Source organism: Hemiscyllium ocellatum, chromosome 46 (genome assembly GCF_020745735.1).
Source record: "Hemiscyllium ocellatum isolate sHemOce1 chromosome 46, sHemOce1.pat.X.cur, whole genome shotgun sequence".
Taxonomy (NCBI): domain Eukaryota; kingdom Metazoa; phylum Chordata; class Chondrichthyes; order Orectolobiformes; family Hemiscylliidae; genus Hemiscyllium; species Hemiscyllium ocellatum.
The window spans coordinates 29,895,147-29,917,686 of record NC_083446.1 but is presented as its reverse complement, the minus strand read 5'-3'; positions in this window follow the sequence as shown (position 1 = coordinate 29,917,686).

Below are 22,540 nucleotides of genomic sequence, written 5' to 3'. Positions count from 1 at the left end.
GAGAAGTGGAATTAACTGTATAATTGGCTTCTGTTGCTGACTCTTTATGGTGTTATATGTAAAAATAAGATCATATTTTATTCTTGTAAACTCTAATGCGTATTATATCAATCTGATCATCCTTTCCTTAAAGTTTATCCCTTCATTGCAGGAATTAGTTAAAGGTACAATTTCTGAGCTGCTTCCAACATCCTTTCTTCAGTGAGGAAACTAAACCTGTAAACACTACTCCAGGTGTGATATGACTAAGATCTTGTACAGCATCAGAAACACTTTACCAGCCTGATGTAAAGTTCCCACTCACGTTAGAGTAGTCTCAGCTGTCAGCGGGAATGCATAGTATTGTTGAAAAATCGTTGTCCTTCTCTGTAAATGTCTTGGGATCATTGCGCCCTCTCTATCAGATGTTAGTGCTGCAGTTTGGAATGTAACCAGTCAAGTGCTGTAGCTTTATGGTTTGCCATCAGTTTTAGGTTCACGTGGTTCTGACCCTGGCATGTTTACCCACACTCGTCATTGAACCATAGATCAGCTTACTGATAATGGTAGACTGAGGGATCATTCCAGGCACGAACTTACAGATTATAGTTAAATATAATTCTGCTTCCGTTGTTGCTATGGTTTACAGCACCACATGTAATAGACGATTTCAGCTGCAATATCTCAAATGCAGTTCAGCTGCCTGTCCCCCAGTTCACGCCGAGACCCATTCACCCATCAGCCCTGTACTCAGAGACCTACTCTGGTTTCTGATGTGGTACAAGTCCAATTTAAAATTCTCATTCCACTAAGTGTCTCTCCATGGTATCACACTTACAATTTGTCTCATTCCTCAACACCCTTTAGCATATTAATCTGAATACTTTCCTTTCCAGTATGTACTACCTTCTGTGATTAGAGTGAATGCATCTCCCTCTGTTTCTCTCCCTGGCTAAGAGTAAGAGCTGTGTAAGTTTCAGTGATGCCAGCCTCCTGTAGTTTCAGAAGTAATGAGTTTGTGCATCTTGTGTTATCGTTCACTTCCTGGTATATGGCGCTCCAGGTTGAACGGGGGTTTGAACAATGCTGACACACATCTTTGAAACGTCTTGATAAACAGATATTGCTGGAGTGAAGTGAAAGTAGAGTTAATCATTTGGGTCCAGTGACCGTTCCTCAAGGCTCACAGTTTCTTTTTTTGTTCTGGTTTCAGATTTCCAGTATCCATCGTTAATTGTTTTATTGAAAATGTGTTTTGTTAATTTCAGGAGATACACAGCAGATCTGGCAGCATCTGCGGAGACAGAAACAGAGTTAGCGTTTCAAGTCCAGTGTGACTCTTCTTCAGAATAGGAAAGGATTGGAAAATGAACTTTTTAATCCATTGACAAAGTTAGAGGAGGGGATACAGGAAACAGGTGTAGAGGCGCAATGCCACTGACGAATGGACTTTTGGTTGTGGTTAAAGAGTATCAAATGCGAAATGATTATAAATTACATTGTCGGGGGGGGGGGGGGTGCAATGGTTTCCTTAATTGATTGCAAGACAAACGATTCACAAACAGGGTAAGTTCTTTGGAAGACTGGGAGATGGAATGTATGAAGATTAGAGAACAACCACAGTGGGGTCAGACTGTGGAAGTATGGAATTGAATTACAACTCCTTCAGGCTGCAACTTACCAAAGTGTAAAGTGTGATGTTAATCGAGCTTGGGCTGTGCTTCATTGGAACTTTGCACCAGCCCAGGATCGAAATGTCAGCATTAGATCAAGGTAAGTTATTGAAATGCGAAGCAAGGAGAGGGTCAGGATTATTTCAACAGAAAGAGTGGAAGTGTTCAACAAAACAGTCTCTGGTTAGTCTCGCCGGTGTGAAGGATACTGCATTGTGAGCAGCAATGACAGCAGCCCGGATTGTAAGGGTACAAGTGAAATGCTGCTTCACCTGGAAGGTGTGCATTGGGTTGTTACGAAATGAGGAATGAGACAGCGATATATTCAAATGTCCCAATGTATTTCTTCTTATATGTAGACGACATAGTTCCACAACTTGGAGAGAGTAAGTGCTACAGGTGCGGGAGGACAGTGTTAATAAACTTGGAGCTGGATAAACACAGCAGATCAGACAGAATCAGAGGAGCAATAACGGCAATATTTTGATCTTGGACCTTCCTTCAGGACTGCCGAGGGAGAGGGGATATTGAAGGGTGTTGGGTAGGTATGATGGTGGTAGGTACATGCAGGTGTAGGGTTACTGTAATTGGTCAGTGGGAAGGGTGGAGTGGATATGTGAATCAGAAGATGGACAGTTGGATCTGGTCAGGGAGAAGGGACATGGGATAAGGCTGCAAGTGGAGGCATTTTGAAGCTTCTGCAGGGAACATTGAGGCCATTGGTCTACCAGATTCAAAGATAAACGCTCAAGTGGTGTTCCCTGACAATGGACAGGCTATGGATGGGCATGTCGCTGGACGAGTGGGAGGGAGAATTAAAATGGTTGCTAACTGGAAAGTCGCGTTGATTGTTGCGTGCAGAGCACTGATGCCCAACACGGAGATTGATCCTGGCCCACCGGGCCTGTCTCCAACTCCCGATGTGGTCTCCTTTATGTTGTGTAGACCAAAGGGAGATTCAGGGACATATACATGGAGCATCTGCCGATTGCACGCTTTAACCAACCCAACATTCCAGTTGCCGTTCATTTCAATTACTCCAACCCAACCCCGCCCCGCTCATCCAGCGATAGGTCCATCTTGGCCTCCTCTCTGGCACAGTGAGGCAAAACAGCAACTGGGGAACACAACCTGATCTTTCAGTTGGAGAGCTTACTGTTCAATTGTCTCAGTATTGAATTCATTGGCTTCAAGATCTCTCCAACCACAGCCTTATCCCATTGCCCCCTTCACTGACCTGACCTAAGCTGTCCATCTTCCCATTCACATATCTGCTGCACCCTTCCCACTGAACAATCACAATATCCCCCTACTTGCATCCCTTATCACCATCCCACCTACCCTTCCACCAACCCCACGCCCCTCCCTCTATTTACTCCCCGGTTCCCCTTCCCCCGCCCCAATCTTGATGAGGTCTTTCAGTCTGAAATTTCGACTTTCCTGTTCCGAGGATGCTGTCTGACCTGCTGTGGTTTTTCAGCTTCATATATATTGACAACATAGTTGCACGTTGTGCTTTTTATACATTTTGTTTAGTCTGTTTACAGACAAGCTTATCTCAACATTCTCACTACAGGATCAAGGAAGCCATCTCTTTGACACATATGTTCCTGTCTGCTTCGTACTGATTTCACTTGTTTCAAACGTATTTTCAAGTCTGCTGTTCACAATAGCATTGAAAATGTAACTCTTGTTATGCTGTAGCTTAATCACACCATGTCCAATGTACGTCACAACTTCCTTATTTTTATATTCCACACATCTATTCATAAACCCAAGGGTCCATTAAGTCTTTCTTTACAACAGTTTTAACTTTCCTGGCCATTTATAATTTCCTGTCTTCTGTGTACCTCTCTCCTTAAACGGGGAGGTTTCATTTACCAGTCCTCCCTCACTCCAAAGTTTCCTGAAATCTCACCAGCAATGCATCGGCAATCATCTTCGATATGTCTTTTGAATGACGGGGTTTTATCCGACTTGTCTCAGTGATTGATCCAACTTTATCTTCCCCAGTACCTTCTCCTTTCCGGTGGTCACTATACCCCTGACTGTCTTGAAGTTCTGATATTTTGCTGGTGTCTTCCACCGTGAAGACTGATGAGACGTATCTATTCAATTCAGCTGTCATGCCATTGTTTCCCATAACTATTCAAGCTTCATTTTCCAACAGTTCTTTGTTTGTTCTTTACTCCCTGCCTCCCTTGTTCTAAGTTAAAGTCTTTCAATTTTATTTTATATGATTAACAAGCGTAATATCATATTTCGCCCTCTCCTCCCATTTGCTGTTATTAGTTATCCATGACAGAATTAGTAGGCTTCGCAATCATTTACATTCCCAATAATCTTCAGCACACTGTGTGCATTTTCTTTTGTTGTTATGCTGGCCCTGAGTTCGTTAACACGCATGGCTGTCTTGTCTTCCGTTGAACATCTTTCTTCTTACTTGGGACGAATTTCTGATGTGCTGCTGAATTATCTCCAGAAACTCTTGTCATTGCAGCTTCACCATATTCCCGTGTTCAGCTCCCCTTCCAACTAACACTAGCCAACTCCTCCCTCATGTCTTTTTAGTTACATTGCTCAATAATAAGATATCTCATCCAAAAGTGAGCAACAGATGTAAACTGAAGGAGGGAGATTTGAGACATGAGGCACTAAGAACGATTGGAGGAATTATTAATGAGATCAAAAGAGAGAGAAAGACAGAGAGAGTGATGATAGACGTGGAGATGTAAAAATAGAGAAGTCCACAAGATCGATAGAGGTTTTACAATTCCTGTGTGCTGTGGTAATTTGTAAAGTTTATGTGCAACAGATTAATATGTTGAAATGCTGGCTCTGATGTCAGAAGTTTTATCTCTAGCAATATGTCAGGTATCGACTGTTGACAGAACCCAGCAGGACAACGTTTATGTTTCCCGGTAGAAAATTGATTCACCGAAATAAATTGGAACACCAGAAGCAGGAAAGTATAACATCCATCCCGATAAGAATTAGAGATTAGATCTGGGAATGCAAGAACGGGGCAGGAGGCAGAGGGTATATTGAGAGAAGGGAAACATAACATCTCAGCTGAAGATTAAAAAAAACATATTAAAGTTTTATAAATTTTGAACATCACATGCATCATTTTTGTTAACTATGTCTCTCCTGTTCATTCTGATTGTGGTGCACACATATGAACAATCTCATCAATCTGCACACACACACACACACACACACGGAGGCACACTCACTCACACAGACACATAGGCACACACACACTCACACACACACAGACACACATACTCGCACACACGCAGACACAGACACACACACACAAACATGGACGCACACACACAGACACACACACACACACACAGACACACACACATCAATCATTGTTCGGCCATTCCATTTCGAATTGTTTGCACTGCCACTTGTTATTCCTTATTCTGAATATATTCTGTTTCATTATCTGCATTTTATTTTATTCTGTCTGTCAAGAAGACATTGGGGTCTGAGGGGATGTCACTTTACTCCTCATCAGTCTCCACAGCCCCTGTCTTCTATTCCTTTCTGTTTTTTTAACCCATGAAATATACGGACTGTGTCTGACCCTTGAATCCCAATAAACAGGTCAATTTTAAACAGAACATTTACTTTTGCGCTAAGGCTACAAAAAAATCTAAAAATGAAAAGGCATACAAACTGTGCAATAAGATGTTTGCATCTTAACAAATAGATATAGAATTTCATTGTACAAACGATTAAAAAACTGGTAAGAGCTGTGAGAATAAAATCCAAAGAAATCCACATTTCTTGAGTATGTTCAGGGCAGTTGTGCCCACAGACAGTTTTTATATTGGAAGTTGTTGTTGTTGTGGAGGAGACGGCAGATTAGTACCAACATCTTAAATGGCCCCGTGTACTGATGATTATTCAGGCAGGTTCCTATCTCATCCTCGCTGTTGTTGGTGTTCCTGGTGAGTCTATCTCTGCCCATTTACTAATTCTCTAACCCATTGTGAATGTCATCGTTTTCTCTGTATATTTGGCAAACATATTGTCTTCGCTTTCAACTACAATCTTCATTTCTATACCATGAATTTCATATCCTTCACTTACAAACATATGATGAGAAACAAAAGTGTTCATAACCACGATTATCCCATTTTGTCCTGAACTGATTTATATCTCAATATTCCGTCTACCACAAAACCTGTCCACTCCCAACTTCACAATATCCCCAGTCTTCACTTTTGCGTCAATGCTGTTTCTGAATAATCCATCATACATACCTTTCCATTTACAATTCTCTTCTGGGGACTCTTCTCGTTACACATATTTTGATCGCAAACATTTTCTTACCTCGACCTGGACCTATGCCAGGTGCAAAGTGTGAGATAAGTATTATTCTAAAATGAGGTAGTCACAGCTTTGTATCACCTGTTTAAGTATAACCTGTAACCTCGCACGAGGGAGAGGACTATGCTGTCAGTGACCAGGAAGTCACAGTTTCATTGAACTGTCTTGATTCTAGAACTTTCTGAGCAGGAGTGGGTGCCACGTCCATCATCTCCCAATTGCAGTTTTCCAATGTATTCACACAGTGACCCAATCAATCTTTGCCTCCTGCTGAGGGTAATAACTTCGTGCTGTCTCAACAATGGAAGGTACCGAAAATCTTCCAGAAAGACTGTGGGACAGATTGACTGGTGAAAATAAGAACCTGTGCATGATGAGAATTAATAAAGTGAACTTACTCAAAAAACTATTTGAATTGAAGGTTGGCAAGTTACTGCACCAAATGAGGTCCATCCCAACGTTTTCAGGAAAGTGGCAATACAGCTAGTGAAAGTGATATAGAGTTATACAGACAGAAACAGATCATTCGGTCCAACCAGTCCATGTTGATTATTCCAATTCCAAACTTACTTAGTACTACCTGCCCGTGCTTGGCCCATATCCGTCCAAACCTTTCTATGCATGTACTTATCCAAATGTCTTTTAAACGTTGTAACGACAAGAAAGAAACATTGATTACCCTTCACATTGATGTCAGGTCTGAGGAAAATATTAGAACCTTTTTATGAGAAATTTTATAACTCGACACTTGGGAAATCACGGTGTGACTTGGCAGAGTCAGCTCAGCTTTAGAAACCGGAAATCATCGTTGAGAAACCTGTGAAGTTTTTGTTCGTTGATGCATCCACAAAAGAGAACCAGTGGGAATGGTGCATTTGAATTTGCAGAATTTTTTTTGCATTGTTGCTAACAAGTGAACGAAGGAAGTTAGAGTACATTGATAAGGTGCGGACGAGGGGATCTGGATATTCCACATGGATTGAGAATTGGTCAGTGGAAGCAATACAGAGCTTCCTGCACTTTTATGGACCAAAGGGAGTTACTCGTGGAATATCACATGTTTCAGTGTTTGAACCACAACAATTTGCAAGGCAGAGAAATGATTTGGACGAGAGAAGTAAACAGCACATATCTCATTTTGTACTGATTAAATGGTAAGGGATTGAGAAGTGTCTTTCATCTTGAGTCACCAAAAATAGCACATCCAAGGCTTAAGTGTTGAGCATCTTATATGGTATGTTGCCCTTCATTGTAATATGATTCAGTGCATAAGTAAAGCCGATTTCCTGTAATTGTAGGGCTTTGATGAGAGAGTATTTGGGGCACTGCTAACAGTTATGATCTTCTCAAACATTTATAACCAGTCTAATCTAAGAAATGATGATACCATGAGGAGAGAGTGAAGAAACAGAATTTTTAATCTCCATTGCTGACCATTGATTCTCATGTGAAATAAACATAATGTACGAATTCCCAAATTTCTGTGACCATATGCATGCCCAGCAGTCTCTTAAATATCCCCATTGACCTCGCTTCCAGAACTGCTGCTGGCAACGAATTCCATGCTCTCACAACTTTGCGTAAATAACCCGCCTCTGACGTCCTCTCCATACTTTCCGCCTGAGAGATTAAAACTGTGACCCCTCGTGTTAACAATTTCTGCCCCGGGAAAACGTTTCTGGCTGTCAACTCTATCTATGCCTCTCATTATCTTGTACACCTCAATTAGGTCCCGTCTCTTCCTTCTTTGTTCCAATGAAAAATGTCCGAGCTCAGTCAATCTCTCTTCGTAAGATAACCCCTCCATTCCAGGCAGCATCCTGGTAAACCTCCTCTGAACGCTCTCGAAAGCATCCACATCTTTCCTATAATCAGGCGACCAGAGCTGGACACAGCATTCCAAGTGCAGTCTAACCAAAATTTTATAGAGCTGCAACAAGATCTCACGACTCTAAAACTCAATCCCCCTGTTAATGAAAGCCAAGACACCATATGCTTTCTTAACAACCCTGTCCACCTGGGTGGCAATATTACGGGATCAATGTAACTGCACACCAAGATCCCTCTGTTACTCCACACTGCCAAAAATCCTGTCTTATTCCTGTACTCAGCTTTCAAGTTCGACCTTCGAAAATGCATCACCTCGCATTTATCCAGTTTGCACTACATCTGCCATCTCTCAGCCCAACTCTGCATCCTGTCAATGTCACGCTGCAGCCTTCAATAGCCCTCTATACTGTCAACGAAACCTCCAACCTTTGTGTCATCTGAAAACTTATTAACCCATCTTTCAATCCCCTCATCCAAGTCATTAATAAAAATTGCAAACAGTAGAGGCCCAAGAACAGAGCCCTCTGGAACACCACACACCAATGACGTCCATGCAGAATATTTTCCTTCCACTACCACTCGCTGTCTTCTGTCAAACAGCCAATTATGTATCCCGACAGCTAAATTTCCCTGTATCCCATTCCTCCTGACCTTGTGAATGAGCCTACCATGGGGAGCCTCATCAAGCGCCTTTCTGAAGTCCATACAACCAACATCCACTGTTCGACCCTCATCAACTTGTCTAGTAACATCCTCAAAGAACTCGATAGGATTTGTGAGGCATGACCTGCCCCTCGCAAAACCGTGCTGACTGCCTTTAATTAAGTCATGCTCTTCCAGATGGTCATAAATCCTATCCCTCAGAAACCTTTCTATCACCTTGCAGATGACAGACATACACACTTTCACCTACATAATATTAATACCATGAAGTCAATGAAGATTATCAGAGCCTATCCAGATTTCTGTTGCTCCATGGTTTGTCAATATTTCATTCACTGTGTCTGGAGTGTGTCATGATTTTTGTTGGTCTGTTGCCGACATCTCATTATTCGGCTTCGTCTGTGGGAGTATAGCAGTATTTCACTTCTTCACACTTGTGCATGTGGCAGGATTTCAGTTGTTTCTTGGGGACTGTGATGCTCTGACAATCTCAATGATTGTAAATGGCACCAAACCTGGAAGAACTGTGAAGTCTACGGAGGACAGGGTGGCACACCAATAGGGCAATGACGCATTGGTGTAGTTTTCCGGCAGATGGGAATCGATGCAGAGCATTGTGAGGTGATGCACTTTGGAAGGAAGGGCATTGAAACACAAAATAAAACAGGCTGCACGTTATAAAGAGGATGCAGGACCAGAAAGCGTTGCGTGTATATAAGCACAGATTATTAAAGATATCAGGACAGGTGGGGAGAACAGTAACTCTCTCAGATTAGTTTCAGTATCTGAGCTGTTTACAGGAGGAGGTGCAGGAGGGAGTCACCGTGCTCCCTTCCTGGGAGGTGGTGGTGACGATGTGTTGTGAGCACACCCTCCTGCCCACCGAGACCGTGGGGATTCCATTTGTACCAGCTCGACACAAAAGGGAGATGGCATCAGGGCCACGGCTTCTAAATTGTGCCAGGGGGAAATGGAACTGCCAGTGGGTTTAAAGTGAGAATTGCCCTTCATTGAACAATGCTCCTTAATCGGTCGGTGGGACGTGGATGCTTCAGAATCTCCACACGAAGTGTCCCAGTCATCTCCGACTCCCAACAGCGTCCTCCCCACATGGCGAGGGGAGGGGAGGAGGGAACGGAGGTCAGGCATTCCACCACACGGCTTGGCCCTTTCTTTCCTATTCCAGGCTGTTTCTTCGGAAATGGGAGGAAGGAAGGGTGGGAGTGGATGGCCCTGCTGGATGTGGGGGACAGGGTGATGGTGACGTGTCTGGAGAGAGTCAGTCCACAGTGTTGTATCCATGCAGTGTTATATCCATGCAGTGTTATTAGTGGGGGGGGGGATGGAGGGAGGGGGAGAGGGAGAGAAAGTGGGAAAGAGACAGGGGGAGAGAGCGAGAGAGAGAGAGAGAGAGAGAGAGAGAGACTTGTTCGGGGGTCTGTGCTATAATAGATATACAGTGAGTTTGAGGGAGCAGAGAGAATATACTGAGCCTTATCCTGCCGGAGTGGGAATGGTTATTAATGAGTGTCCTGCATTGCTGGTCATTTCTTCAGACCGCAGATACTGCACTGAGCTGGGTGGGGAGCTCAGACCATGCTCGATGGATCAGGTGGTGAGCACCCTTCTGGGAAGAGAATGGTCCCTTCTGGACTAGCCCATCCACCAGGACCAGGAGTAATTGCTCCTGATCTGCCATGCTCGGGGAAAACTGTGCAGGCCAGCTCCGAACTGAGAAAGATCAAACATGTGTCTATTGGCCTTTTACAGATGGCATCTGTGCCAGGGATCACGGAATATCCAGTGGTACCCGGGCGATGGTGAGTATCTCCAGCCATGATGGGTGGGAGAATCGGGCTGGTACTGAATGAGAGGGACACCATGGGGTGGGTAGTTAATGAGGTGAGTTCGAGAAGATAGCACGAGGAAACTATCTCAGCCTCGTTCAGACTATCACACTCGAGGAAAATCAAACAACGACAAATTATTGTTAGAAACTGCCCAATGAGTCATAGATTCTGTTGAAACCAATTCCAGTTACAAAGACGCAGAACAAATGTTCACCTGACTTCATACCAATATCCCTTTTTAACATCTTTCCTGGGAAAACTGGCTCATATTACCGGATGCTATCGAAGTGTCTACATTTCAGCATTCTGCAACCTGGGAATACAACCTTCCATGGCACTGTCTCTCAGTCTCCCCCTCTCTGTCTATACCCCAAACCCCTCCCAATTGGTGATATGTAAACTGACTCTCCCGCCATCTCTCTCTGGCAGTGATGTTCACACCCACAGCATCCCGTTGTCATGGCCCAATGGAGATATGGATCTGTAAATGTCTGGGAGCTGTACGTCCTGTCACTTCCAGCATGGGTTGCAAGTTTCCCCAAGCTGGGCATTGATCTAACATAGTGAGAAATGTAGTGGGGTGGGGTACATAGTCCTACATGCCTGTGGGGAGGGAGGGGTTAATGATCCTGGTTTACAGATCAATGCACTGGGGTGGTGTACACAGTCCTACATTCTGGGAAGGTAACTGCTCCTGGTTTACAGATTAATTCACGGGAGATCACTGCATAGGTCGCTGTGCTGGGCAGATTATCAGGTTGAGGCTTATAGATAATGCAATGATGTGGTTTGTGTAGCTCCTTCTGCTGGATGGATATTTGTTTCAGGTTCACATATTAGTGCTGGACAGATATCTAATCCGGATTTATACATCAATGCACTGCTGTGGTCTGCACTTCTCCCGGTGCTCGACAGATATCTAGAGTGGGTGCATAGATCTGATCTGGGCAGTATTCCACTCTGGGCAGTTTGCTGTGTTATATTGAACAGTGCAATGGATGAATCTGTACAGATTGCTCGGTTGTACTGAGCCATACATAGGCCGGGTATACACCATGTTCCACGGTAAACAGACACTTCCTCTGGGTTTATGGTGACTATGCTAGTTCTGAGAGGTGGATTGAGAATGTGGTATATCTAACCCTTTCAGCTGATCTGCCAATGCCTTTAGTTCCCATTCCTGTGATTGGACCCTCCGTCTCTCACCCTATTAATGTGACAGTGTGTTCATGCACAGTACATCAGGTTGGTGGGGTGGGTAGGGGGAAAGGTGATGGACAGGTCAATGAGTTCTCCAGAACATTCTGTCCCCTACCTTCTATGACTGACATTCCCCGGCGCGTTCTATCCCCAACATTCTATAACTGCCATTCCCCGGAACGTTCTGTCCCCAACATTCTATAACTGACATTCCCTAGAACGTTCTGTCCCCAACATTCTATAACTGACATTGCCCGGAATGTTCTGTCCCCGACATTCTATAACTGACATTACCCAGAACGTTCTGTCCCTAACATTAAAAGCTGACATTCCCCGGAAGGTTCTATCCCCAACATTGTATAACTGCCATTCCCCGGAACGTTCTGTCCCCAACATTCTATAACTGACATTCCCTAGAACGTTCAGTCTCCAACATTCTATAACTGACATTCCCCGGAATGTTCTGTCCCCGACATTCTATAACTGACATTCCCCAGAACGTTCTGTCCCTAACATTGAATAACTGACATTCCCCGGAAGGTTCTGTCTCCAACATTCTAAAACTGACATTCCCCGGAACGTTCCGTCCCCAAAATTCTATAAATGACATTCCCCGGAACCGTCTCTCCCCAACATTCTATAACTGACATTCCCCGGAATGTTCTGTCCCCAACATTCTGTAACTGACATTCCCCAGAACAATCTGTCCCCAACATTCTAGAACTGACATTCCCCGGAACATTCTGTCCCCAACATTCTATAACTAACGTTCCCCGGAACGTTCTGTCCCTGACATTGTTTGTGAACGACCGAACGTCCGTGATTTGAACAAACGATAAGATCCCGAAGGAAGACATCCCGCTCCAGGGAGAAGGAGACACAGTTCCGAAGGTCACTCAGACAGTTAAAGGGGTGAATATGTTTTCCCTGTGTTAACATTTCTTCACGACACAGGACCGAACACAATTTACACCAAAATACAGAAATTCCCAAACTCCGTTTGCCTTCAAGAAACTAGGAGTGAATCCTTCCGGACAGCAACGTTTCCACCCTCCGTATTAGGAGCTGGGAAGGAGTGACGTGTGTCTGCTCTCCAGTGATTGAGCGTATAGAAATGTTCATGAAACCATCTGTCCTTATGGATGTGTCTCTGTATTTGGGGAGGGAGGGTTTCTTGTGGATTGTCTCCACATGTCAAACGTTACCTTGGGGCCATGGCAGCGGCGGATCTCTTGGTCATTATCCTCGACCTGATACTGAGACACATTCCCATTGTTTATCGGGACCAGTTTTATTTCCTGAGGGACTCCGTCCCCGTGTGTAATATCCACGCCGTCCTGCTTTATGCAGCCACTGACTGCTCTGTCAGGTTCACTGAAACTTTCACCTTTGATTGGTTTGTAGCCATTTGTTGCCAGAAGCTGAAAGGTAAATATTGCAGTGAGAAAATGGCGGCTGTGGTTCTGGGAGCAGTGACTGTGCTGAGCTGTTTAATGAACATTTCCTGGTATTTTATGTGCACGGCTCTGTATTCGTTGGGGAACGCCCCCTGGTTTTGTGATGTAACAGACGCTGTTTATTACTCCAGTGTCTGGGTCACAATCGAGTTCCTCCACAACATTCTAACCCCGTGTGTCCCATTTCTCCTGATTCTGCTGTTCAATGTTCTCACCGTCAGGCACATTTTAGTGACCATCAGAGCCCGCAGGATACTCTGCGCTCACACAAATGGGGGCGCTCAGTCTGACACAGAAATGAGAAACCGAAAAAAATCCACCATTTTACTGTTTGAAATCTCGGCCAATTTCATCCTTTTATTGTCAACGTTAATATTGTATTCTATATGGACCTGGATGTGGGATATTGGGTATTCCTCTGTGCATCTGCATCTCTTTGTTCAGGAATTGGGCTTCATGCTGCAGCGCCTCAATTACTGAACAAACACCGTGATTTATGTCGTGACCCAGACTAAGTTCAGGCAGCAGCTGAAGAATGTGCTGAAATATCCCTTCACCCAAATCCATCCAGCAATCAAATTCTCTCAGTAATCACAGCATCCGGGATTTTCTCATTTCAGTTCAGTGTTTGAACGATGGAGCAGCCTGTCACTGTTGTAACAGACTGAAGGTAGCGCTGGTTTGTCCATCCTTATCCCACACGGGGGTTACAGGGACACATTTCAATGTCTCTTGCAACTCAGGGGTCAGTGAGAAAAGGCACCATCCCACTGACTGTATCCATCACTTCCATTTGTAAACAATAAAAATGTTGATTAAAGCGTATTGCGCAGCAGAGTGAATGATGTTGTTGTGTGTCTTTGTGTTGGAGAAGCTGAGCTGGAGAGAGACAGACTCAGCCCCAAGTCCTGGGCCTCAGGGAAGGGGAGACAACGCTGCAAATTCACAATTCAGTGGCTGAGGTATTTCAGATTTCGTAGTGTACAGTACATACAATATACCATATACCTTGTTGTATAGAGCGATTTGTCTATGCATAAACACGGTTTTGCATTGGAGCTGATCTGTTTACATGTAAATATTACTGTGCATCGAACTATCTCAGTTTATTTAGAAATTTGTTTGTGTGGGTACTGTTTGTTTATAAATACAAATATTATTGTGGATGGGAAGTGTTAATGTTTATATTTAAATTCTGTTTTGTTTTGGAGATGTTCATGCTTCTTCATAAATATTGTTGTGCATTGGAATTGATATGAATTATATCCCAGACCACAAAAACTCGCTGCATCAAAACATCTGCGACAGCACATTTGCCTTGCGTGTCAGAGAGAGTAGTTACATTTCACTGAAACCCTTCCTCAATCTCATTCAGAAGGGATTAATCCAAGGAACGACATGTTTTTACATTTCAACCAAATAAAATAAAATTTTGTGCAAAGTTAGAAAGACAGAATAATCAGGAGTGTCTATGTCCATCCCTGTTTCCCTTCAGTGTTGTTATGGATCTGCTCTAAACCCACCGGATGGCAGACTATTGTAAACACCCCATGGAGCAGTCAGACAGACTCACAGCAATGTGCTCTGAACCCACCAGAGCACAGATTATTGGAAACTCCCCATGGAGCAGTCAGACAGATTCAAGAAATGTGCTCTGACTCCACTAGAAGGCAGAGTATTGTAAACACCACATGGAACAGTCAGGCAGATTCTGGATAGAGATCAAAATAAAATTACCTTAAATGTATGCACTAGAAACAATAAGCTGTATAAAGTTCATAACATTTTACATCTTGGTAACGCATGCAGTAAGGAGGAGAAAAGAGCAATTATGTAGCAATCTAAACCAAACAGATTTTGGAGAGAATTACAGATTTAAAAGAGGATATCTTCAACTGGACGTTAATTTAATGCAGCATTTTTTTTTCAGGAGCATCCAAATAAGACAGGACCGATGCTTAAACCCAGAAAAAGAAAGTCACTGTGTTCATCCGGAGAAGATGTATTCTCATTCGGATCAAACTCAAACTCAGCAAGTTCGCAGAGGCTCACTGGTTCATGGTATTTGCATCAGTCTGTGCAAACACCTTGTGTAAACATGTGGAATAAACTTGTGTTAACTTGGGCAAAAAAAATGTTGTATCAATCTGCACAAAATTCTTGTCTTAATTTGTGAAATAAACCTGTGCTCAGCCGGCAAAAATGTTGGATGACTTTGTCCAAAGAATGTGTGTTAACTTGTACAAACGTTTTGTGTCAGTTTTTTGGGGGAAATTTGTGTGGTTTTGTATTGTGTGTGTCTGTGGTTATTTAGGATTTGAACCTGCAGCTTTGTGTCTGTGTCTGTGTGTGCATTCCCAGGCTGGGCTGAGTGGGTGGTTTGGGGGGGCGTAGGTGAACAGGTACAGGAACAGACTGGGTCAGCCCTGGTCTAACACATTGACGTACTGTTGCCTCCCAGAACCCCTGTAATCTCACAAAGATGGTAATTGGTGTGTTCCATACCTGGGGGAGGTGGGTTCCAGGTAATGGAGCTGGGAGCTGATTGAATTATCTGGGATTTTGGAGGAGATGGGGTTTGAGTGACAGACCTGAAGCTATTTAAACCAGGTTCAGGAAGCCACCATTCTTTTTGCCATGTAGCGTGACCAGGGGTGAGTATTGGGGAGTTAGTGTCTCTATATCTCTCTGTGCGATTGTGAGTTAGAGGATGTATGAGTTGTGTTTCAATCTGAATTCCAGGGTTGACCCTTTAAGCAGCCTCAGTCCCTTATGGGACACAGAGATAGACCTTGGGGAGATGGAGACGCGGGCAGGTGGGGGGATGGTGAGTATGCGGCTCCTTGCCCTCTCCATGTCTCCCTTGCCTCACTTTTCACTCGACCTCACTTTCCCACTTCCCTCTCTGTCTCTGTGTCTCTTCATCCACCTTTCTGTCTCTCTTGCGTTCTCTCCTTCTAACTCACATTCTTTGTCTCTCTCTCTCTGAATTTCTTCCCTTTTTCTCTCTGTCTCTGTCCTGTTTCTCTGTCCCTCTCTATCTCTGTCTCTTTTTTCTCTCCCTCTCTGTCTCTGTCCCTTTTCCCTTTCCCTCTCTGTTTCTGTCCCTTTTCTGTCTCTCCTTCTCTGTCTCAGTCCGTTCTCTCTCTCTGTCGCTCTCTGCCTTTGTCCCTTTTCTTTCGCTCCCTTCCTCCCTTTCTCTCTCTGTCTCTCTCTGCCTCTGTCACTTTTATCTCCCTCCTTCCCTTTCGTCTCTCTCTCTCTTTCTCTCTCTCTCTCTGCCTCTGTCCCTTTTCTCTCCCTCCCTCCTTCCCTTTCGTCTCTCTCTCTCTCTCACCCTCTTTGTCTCTGTCCCTTTTCTCTCCCTCTCTGCCTCGGTCCCTTTTCTGTCTCTCTCTCTCTCTCTGCCACGGTCCCTTTTCTCTTTCTCTCCCTCCCTCCCTTTCTCTCTCTCTCTCTCTGCCACTCTGTCTCTGTCCCTTTGTTTCTCTCTCTCTCTCTGCCTCTGTCCCTTTTCTTTCTCTCCCTCCCTCGCTTTCTCTCTCTCCCTTTCTGTCTCTGTCCCTTTTCTCTGTAGCTCTTGCTCTCTGTGTCTGTCCCTTTTCTCTCTCCTATCTCTGTCCCTGTCTCTGTCACTTTTCCGTCTTGCTCTCTCTCTGTCCCTTTTTTCTCTCTCTCTCTGTCCCTTTTCTCTCTCTGTCTCTGTCCCTTTTCTCTCTCTCTGTCGCTTTTCTCTCTGTCACTCTTCTCTCTCTCTGTACCTTTTCTCTCTCTCCCTGTCTCTCTCCCTTTTCTCTCTCTGTCTCTATCCCATTTTATCTCTCTGTCTCTGTCCCTTTTCTCTCGCTCTGTCCCTTTTCTCTCTCCCCTCGACTTCCCCCTCGACTTTCCCCACTCGACTTGCCCCCTCCACCTTACCCACCTCGACCTTACCCACCTCGACCTTACCCTCCTCGACCTTACCCCCTTGACTCCCCCCTCGACTTCCCCCACCTCGCCTTCCCCCCTCGACTTTCCCCCCGACGTGCTCCCGAATTCCCCCCGACCTCCCCCACCGACTTCCCCCCGACTTTCTCCCCCCGACTTTCCCCCCTCGACTTTCCCCCTCGACCTTCCCCCTCGACTTCCCCCCTCGAATTCGCCCCCTCGACTTCCCCCCCTCGACTGAATGACAGATTAAAAAATCTCTTTTAATGCAGCATTCTTTCTCCATGCAACTACAACTGGACCTTCACATAAACCCCCCTAAAAGCACATAAGCCCCTCCTCACCTCCCTCGCTCTGTGAATATATATCAATATATAACGTTAAAAATCCTGTTATGCTATAACCTGGTGTTGACCCAGTCCAACACCGGCATCTGCATCAGCGAAAAATAAAGATCATCATCGAGCTTTTAACCAGATGCTTGCTTGAAACATACACTGCAAGATCCCACAAGCAACAGTGTAACCACAAACAGATCGTGTCTGTCCCTGATGCTGGTTAAGGGTTTGATTCTGTCTCCTGGACATGAGGGAGCAATCCTACTGTTGAACAAATTCCAAACATTTCTCCCTCCCTTCTCTGTGCCCTGCACTCACCGATTCCCGTCTTGTGCTATCTCCATCTGAGATCTCTCTCTCTGTTCTCTCTCTCTCTCTCTGTTCCTCCTCTCGCTGTCTCCATCTCTGATCTCTCTTCCCTTCCTCTTTCTGTTCCCCCTCTTACTCTCGCCATCTCCGAGATATCTCTGTTCCTCCCCTCTCTCCCTCTATCTCTGAAATCTCTTCCTCTGTGCTCCCCCCTCTCGTTGTCTCCATCTCGAATATCTTTCTCTCTGCCTCTCAGATTGCTCACATTTTATTCCCCTGGCCTATGCACATGACTCTGACATTAGAATGGGATTTTGGTGAGAGTTTCTCATGTTAAAGTATTAATTCCCTCCTCCGGGATTCCTTCCTCCCAGAATCTGGAGGTGTAACCAGTTTGTGTCACAATCCCAAGTCCCTGGTTCCTTTAACCGGATTCCTCGCAAAACCATTTTAAACCAATGAACCTAACACTGGGACAGTCAGCGCTCTCATTCACTTCTCTCTGTCTCTCTCTGTCTCCCACACCCTTCACACCCCTATCCTCCATCCTCCTCTCTCTCTGTCCCTGGAGCTGGAGTGAGAGAGGGAGGCAGTGTCATCTGTGGGATCAGACTGTGCAGCAGCTCCACCTCCACCTTTTACCCCCTTTGTCTCTCCCAGTCCAGCCCACAACATGCCCCCTTGTGGTAAAATTCCCAGAGACAGCCTGAACACCACCATTCTTTTCCGTGTGTGTGTGTGTGTGTGTGTGTGTGTGTGTGTGTGTGTGTGTGTGTGTGTGTGTGTGTGTGTTCGTGTGTGTGTAAATGAACGACAAGGAGTCAGGACAGTTTCTAATTATTCTCTCTGTCTGTGTCTGATGATTCCTAGCGGCTGAAGTGATTTAATTCTCTCTGTCTCTGCATGTCCCGAGCTTCAGCTCTCGGGTCCAATCTCCTCCTCACCCCCAGGGTTAGGGGGAACGAGAGGTGTGGAAACACACTGAGCAATTAAAAAAACAAAGAAATTTGAAATAAAATACAACAGTGGGACCAAAACCACAGCAAGATGTAACCAGTCTCACATCCCCAACCCTATCCCCACCCCCCACCCCCAGAGAAGATGAAACCTCGGGGGAATAATCTGTCCCGCACTAACCTGGGCCCCACGGGCTGCAGCCTGGCCAACAGGCTTAGATCTGTGCTCCTCTTCTCTGGAGGTTGTTCTTGTCCAAGGCTTTCCTGACCCCCAGGCATTTTGGATCATCACTTTCCTGCTTTCCCAATAAAAGTTATTCTGAATAAAACAGAGAAGAGATGAGTTGGTGGAGGCCGGGATGGGGGGGGCGGGGGGGGCGGGGGTGGGTGAGAGCAGTGTGATGCAAAATTACACACCAAGCTCCCAGTGTAAACACAATCCCACCACTCCCTTCCCCCATTCCCAATGCATTTTTTAACATCAAAACAACATCAAAATACAAACAAATCATAAGAAAGCAATTAACCACAGGCTGGAAATACTATTAAACACACAGACACACACTTTCTCAACCAGACATTGATAGCTGCTCACTCTCCATACAGAGAGAGAACAGGTTTTGAGAATGAATCTGACCAATTCCTTGCGCACAATTATTCTGGGTGAGGGGTTAGTGGACCCCACACCTGCCCTCTCTGACACGTTGCATCATCTGTCAGTCTGCTCCCTGGAGAGGGCTCTATCTGAATGACATAATGCTGAGATGCTATTTCTGGTGCAACAAAGTGTCATCTTTCCCAGATGCTACAACTCTCTTTTTTTGAAGCCTTGTTAGTTGTGTCAGTGCAGTTTGCAAATATTAAAGATTACTTCCACACTAGCGTCTCACAGCCTGACTGTAAGTAGTGTTCCTGAGACGCACACACAGGGCTGGGAATAGAGAGGGGGATATTTGCTGAGGATTTCTTGGTATCTTCCTGCTGTATATGTGTGATTCCCAGAATTAATCTCCGTCTCTGTTCCTGTCTGTCTGTCTCTATGTGTCTCTCTCTGTCACTCTCTTTCTCTGTCTCTCTCTCTCTGTCTGTCTCTTTCTCTCTATTGCTGTATGTATGTGTGTCTCTCTTTTTCTCTACGTCCCTGTATGCCCCACTCTCTGTCTGTCTCTCCCTCTGTCTGTCTTCTCTCTGTGTCCCTATGTCTCTCTCTTCTCTGTGTGTCTGTTTCTCTCTCTCTCTGTCTCTCTCATTCTGTCTATGTATGTGTGTGTCTCTCTCTGTCTGCCTCTCTCTCTCTCTGTGTCTCCGTCTGCCTCTCCCTGCACTGCTCTACATCCAGCCATTTCTAAGTTGATTTGCAGTCGTTTATTTCCTTTCCCTTTCTCAAACAAATTGGCAGAGTTTGGGAGTTTAAGTCATAGATCACGTGTCTGACACTTAACACCCACATTTCACCCTCTCTGCTCTCCTGCCTTAAACTCCACCCCCACACACAGAGACAAACACACATACACACACACAGATAGACACACGCATAGACAGAAATACACATAGAGACAGACCTACACAAATACACACACACAGAGACACACATACACAGACACAAACACACACAGACACACACACACAAACACACACACAGACGCACTGATGCACAAATATATACACACAGACACTCACACAGATACACACACAGGCATATACTCAAACACACACACACAGACACACAGAGGCACAGACACACACACACACAGACAGACACGCAGACAAGACCATGCTCTGTGTGAGTGTGTGAGAGTGAGACCATTCTTGTGTGTGTGTGTGTGAAACCATGCCTCTGTGTGAGTGAGATAGTGAGACAATGCCTCGGTGTGTATGAGAGAGTGAGATCATGCTTTTGTATGAGAGAGAATGTGAGACCATGCCTCTGTGTGTGTGCGAGAGAGAGAGTGAGAGAGTGAGATCGTGTGTGTGTGCGTGTGTGATGTGTGTGTGTGTGTGTTTGTGTGTTTCCATCTGAGTGCCCAGTTTCCGTGTTAATGCTGTCCCTCCATAATGTAATTGTGCAGAGAGGGAGAATGAGTGATTGAAAGGCGAGTATGTGAGTGAGACAGAGAGAGAGTGTGCGCGTGTGTATGTGTGTGTGAGTGAGAGATTTTGATAGTGCATGTGAAAATGTTTGAGTATTCATTTGTTAGTGACTGCGTATGTAAGTGTGTGCATGTCAGTGTGGATGTCTGCAAGTGTGTGAACGTGCATGTGTGTGGGAGAATGAATGTGGTGTGAGGGTGTGTGTGTGTGTGTACACGTGTGAGAGAGTGAGTAAACGAGAGTGAGGGACAGTGTATAGTTCGTGAAACATTACTGGGACAGCGACTTAAACACGTGCTTTATACACAGTTACATTATGTAGAGACAACATTGACACGGAAACTGGGCACTCGATGGATACACACGCACACGCGCACACGGTCTCAACTCTCTCGCGCACAAAGAGGCATGGTCTCGCACTCTGTCTCACACACTGGCATGGTCTCACTCTGTCACACACACTGAGGCATGGTCTCACTATCTCACATACATAGTGACATTGTCTCACTCACACACAGGAATTCTCTCTCTCTCACGCACACGAATTCTCTCTCACACACACATGCATTCTCTCTCACACACGCATTCTCTCTCACACACACACACTCATTCTCTCTCGCACACACACTCATTCTTTCTATGAGAAAAAGTGTGTGAGAGAGAATGCATGTGTGCGAGAGAGAGAATGCGTGTGTGTGAGAGAGAATGCATGTGTGTGTTTTAGAGAATGCTTTTGTGAGAGAGAATGAGTGTGTGTGTGAGAGAGAATACGTGTGTGAGAGAGAGAATGCCTGTGTGTGAGAGAAAGAGAATGCCTGTGGGTGAGAGAGAGAGAGTTTGCGTGTATGTGTGTGTGAGAGAATGCGTATGTGTGTGAGAGAGAATGTATGTGTGAGAGAGCGAATGCATGTGTGTGAGAGAGAATAAATGTGTGAGAGAGTGAGAATGCATGCGTGTGAGAGAGAGAGAATGCCTGTGTGAGAGAGAGAGAATGCATGGATGTGAGAGAGAAAATGCGCGGGTGTGTGTGAGAGAGAGAATGTGTGTGTGTGAGAGAGAGAAAGCATGTGTGTGAGAGAGAAAGAATGCATGTGTGTGTGCGAGAGAGAGAATGTGTGTGTGTGAAAGAGAGAATGCGTGTGTGCGAGAGAGAATGCATGTGTGTGTGAGAGAGAATGCATGTGTGAGAGATAGAGAATGCATGTGTGTGAGAGAGAGAATGCATGTGTGTGTTTGTGAGAGAGTGAGAGATTGAAAGTGAGAATGTATGGGATGGTGAATGGGAGTCTGTGGGGGTCCGTGTGTCAGAATGTGTGTATGAGAGTGTGTGCGTAACTGAGAGAGTATGTGGAAGCGAGTGTCTGAGAGATAGTGTAGAGAGGGAGAATGAGTGAGTGAAAGTGTGTGTATGTGAGTGAGGCAGAGAGAGAGTGTGCGTGTGTGCATGTTTGTGTGTGTGAGAGAGGGAATGCATGTGTATGTGAGAGAGAGAATGCATGTGTGTGAGAGAGAATGCATGTGTGAGAGAGACAGAATGCCTGTGTGTGTGAGAGAGAATGCATGTATGTGAGAGAGAAAATGCGCGGGTGTGTGTGAGAGAGAGAATGTGTGTGTGTGAGAGAGAGAAAGCATGTGTGTGAGAGAGAAAGAATGCATGTGCGTGTGAGAGAGAGAATGCGTGTGTGTGTGAGAGGGACAGTGAGCGTGTGAAAGTGAGAATGTATGAGATGGTGAATGGGAGTCTGTGGGGGTGCGTGTGTCACAAAGTGTGTATGAGTGTGTGTGTAACTGAGAGAGTATGTGGAAGCGAGTGTTTGAGAGAGAGATCGTGTAGACGGGGAGAATGAGTGAGTCAAAGTGTGTGTATGAGTGAGACAGAGAGAGAGAGTGTGCGTGTGTGTATGTTTGCGTGTGTGATAG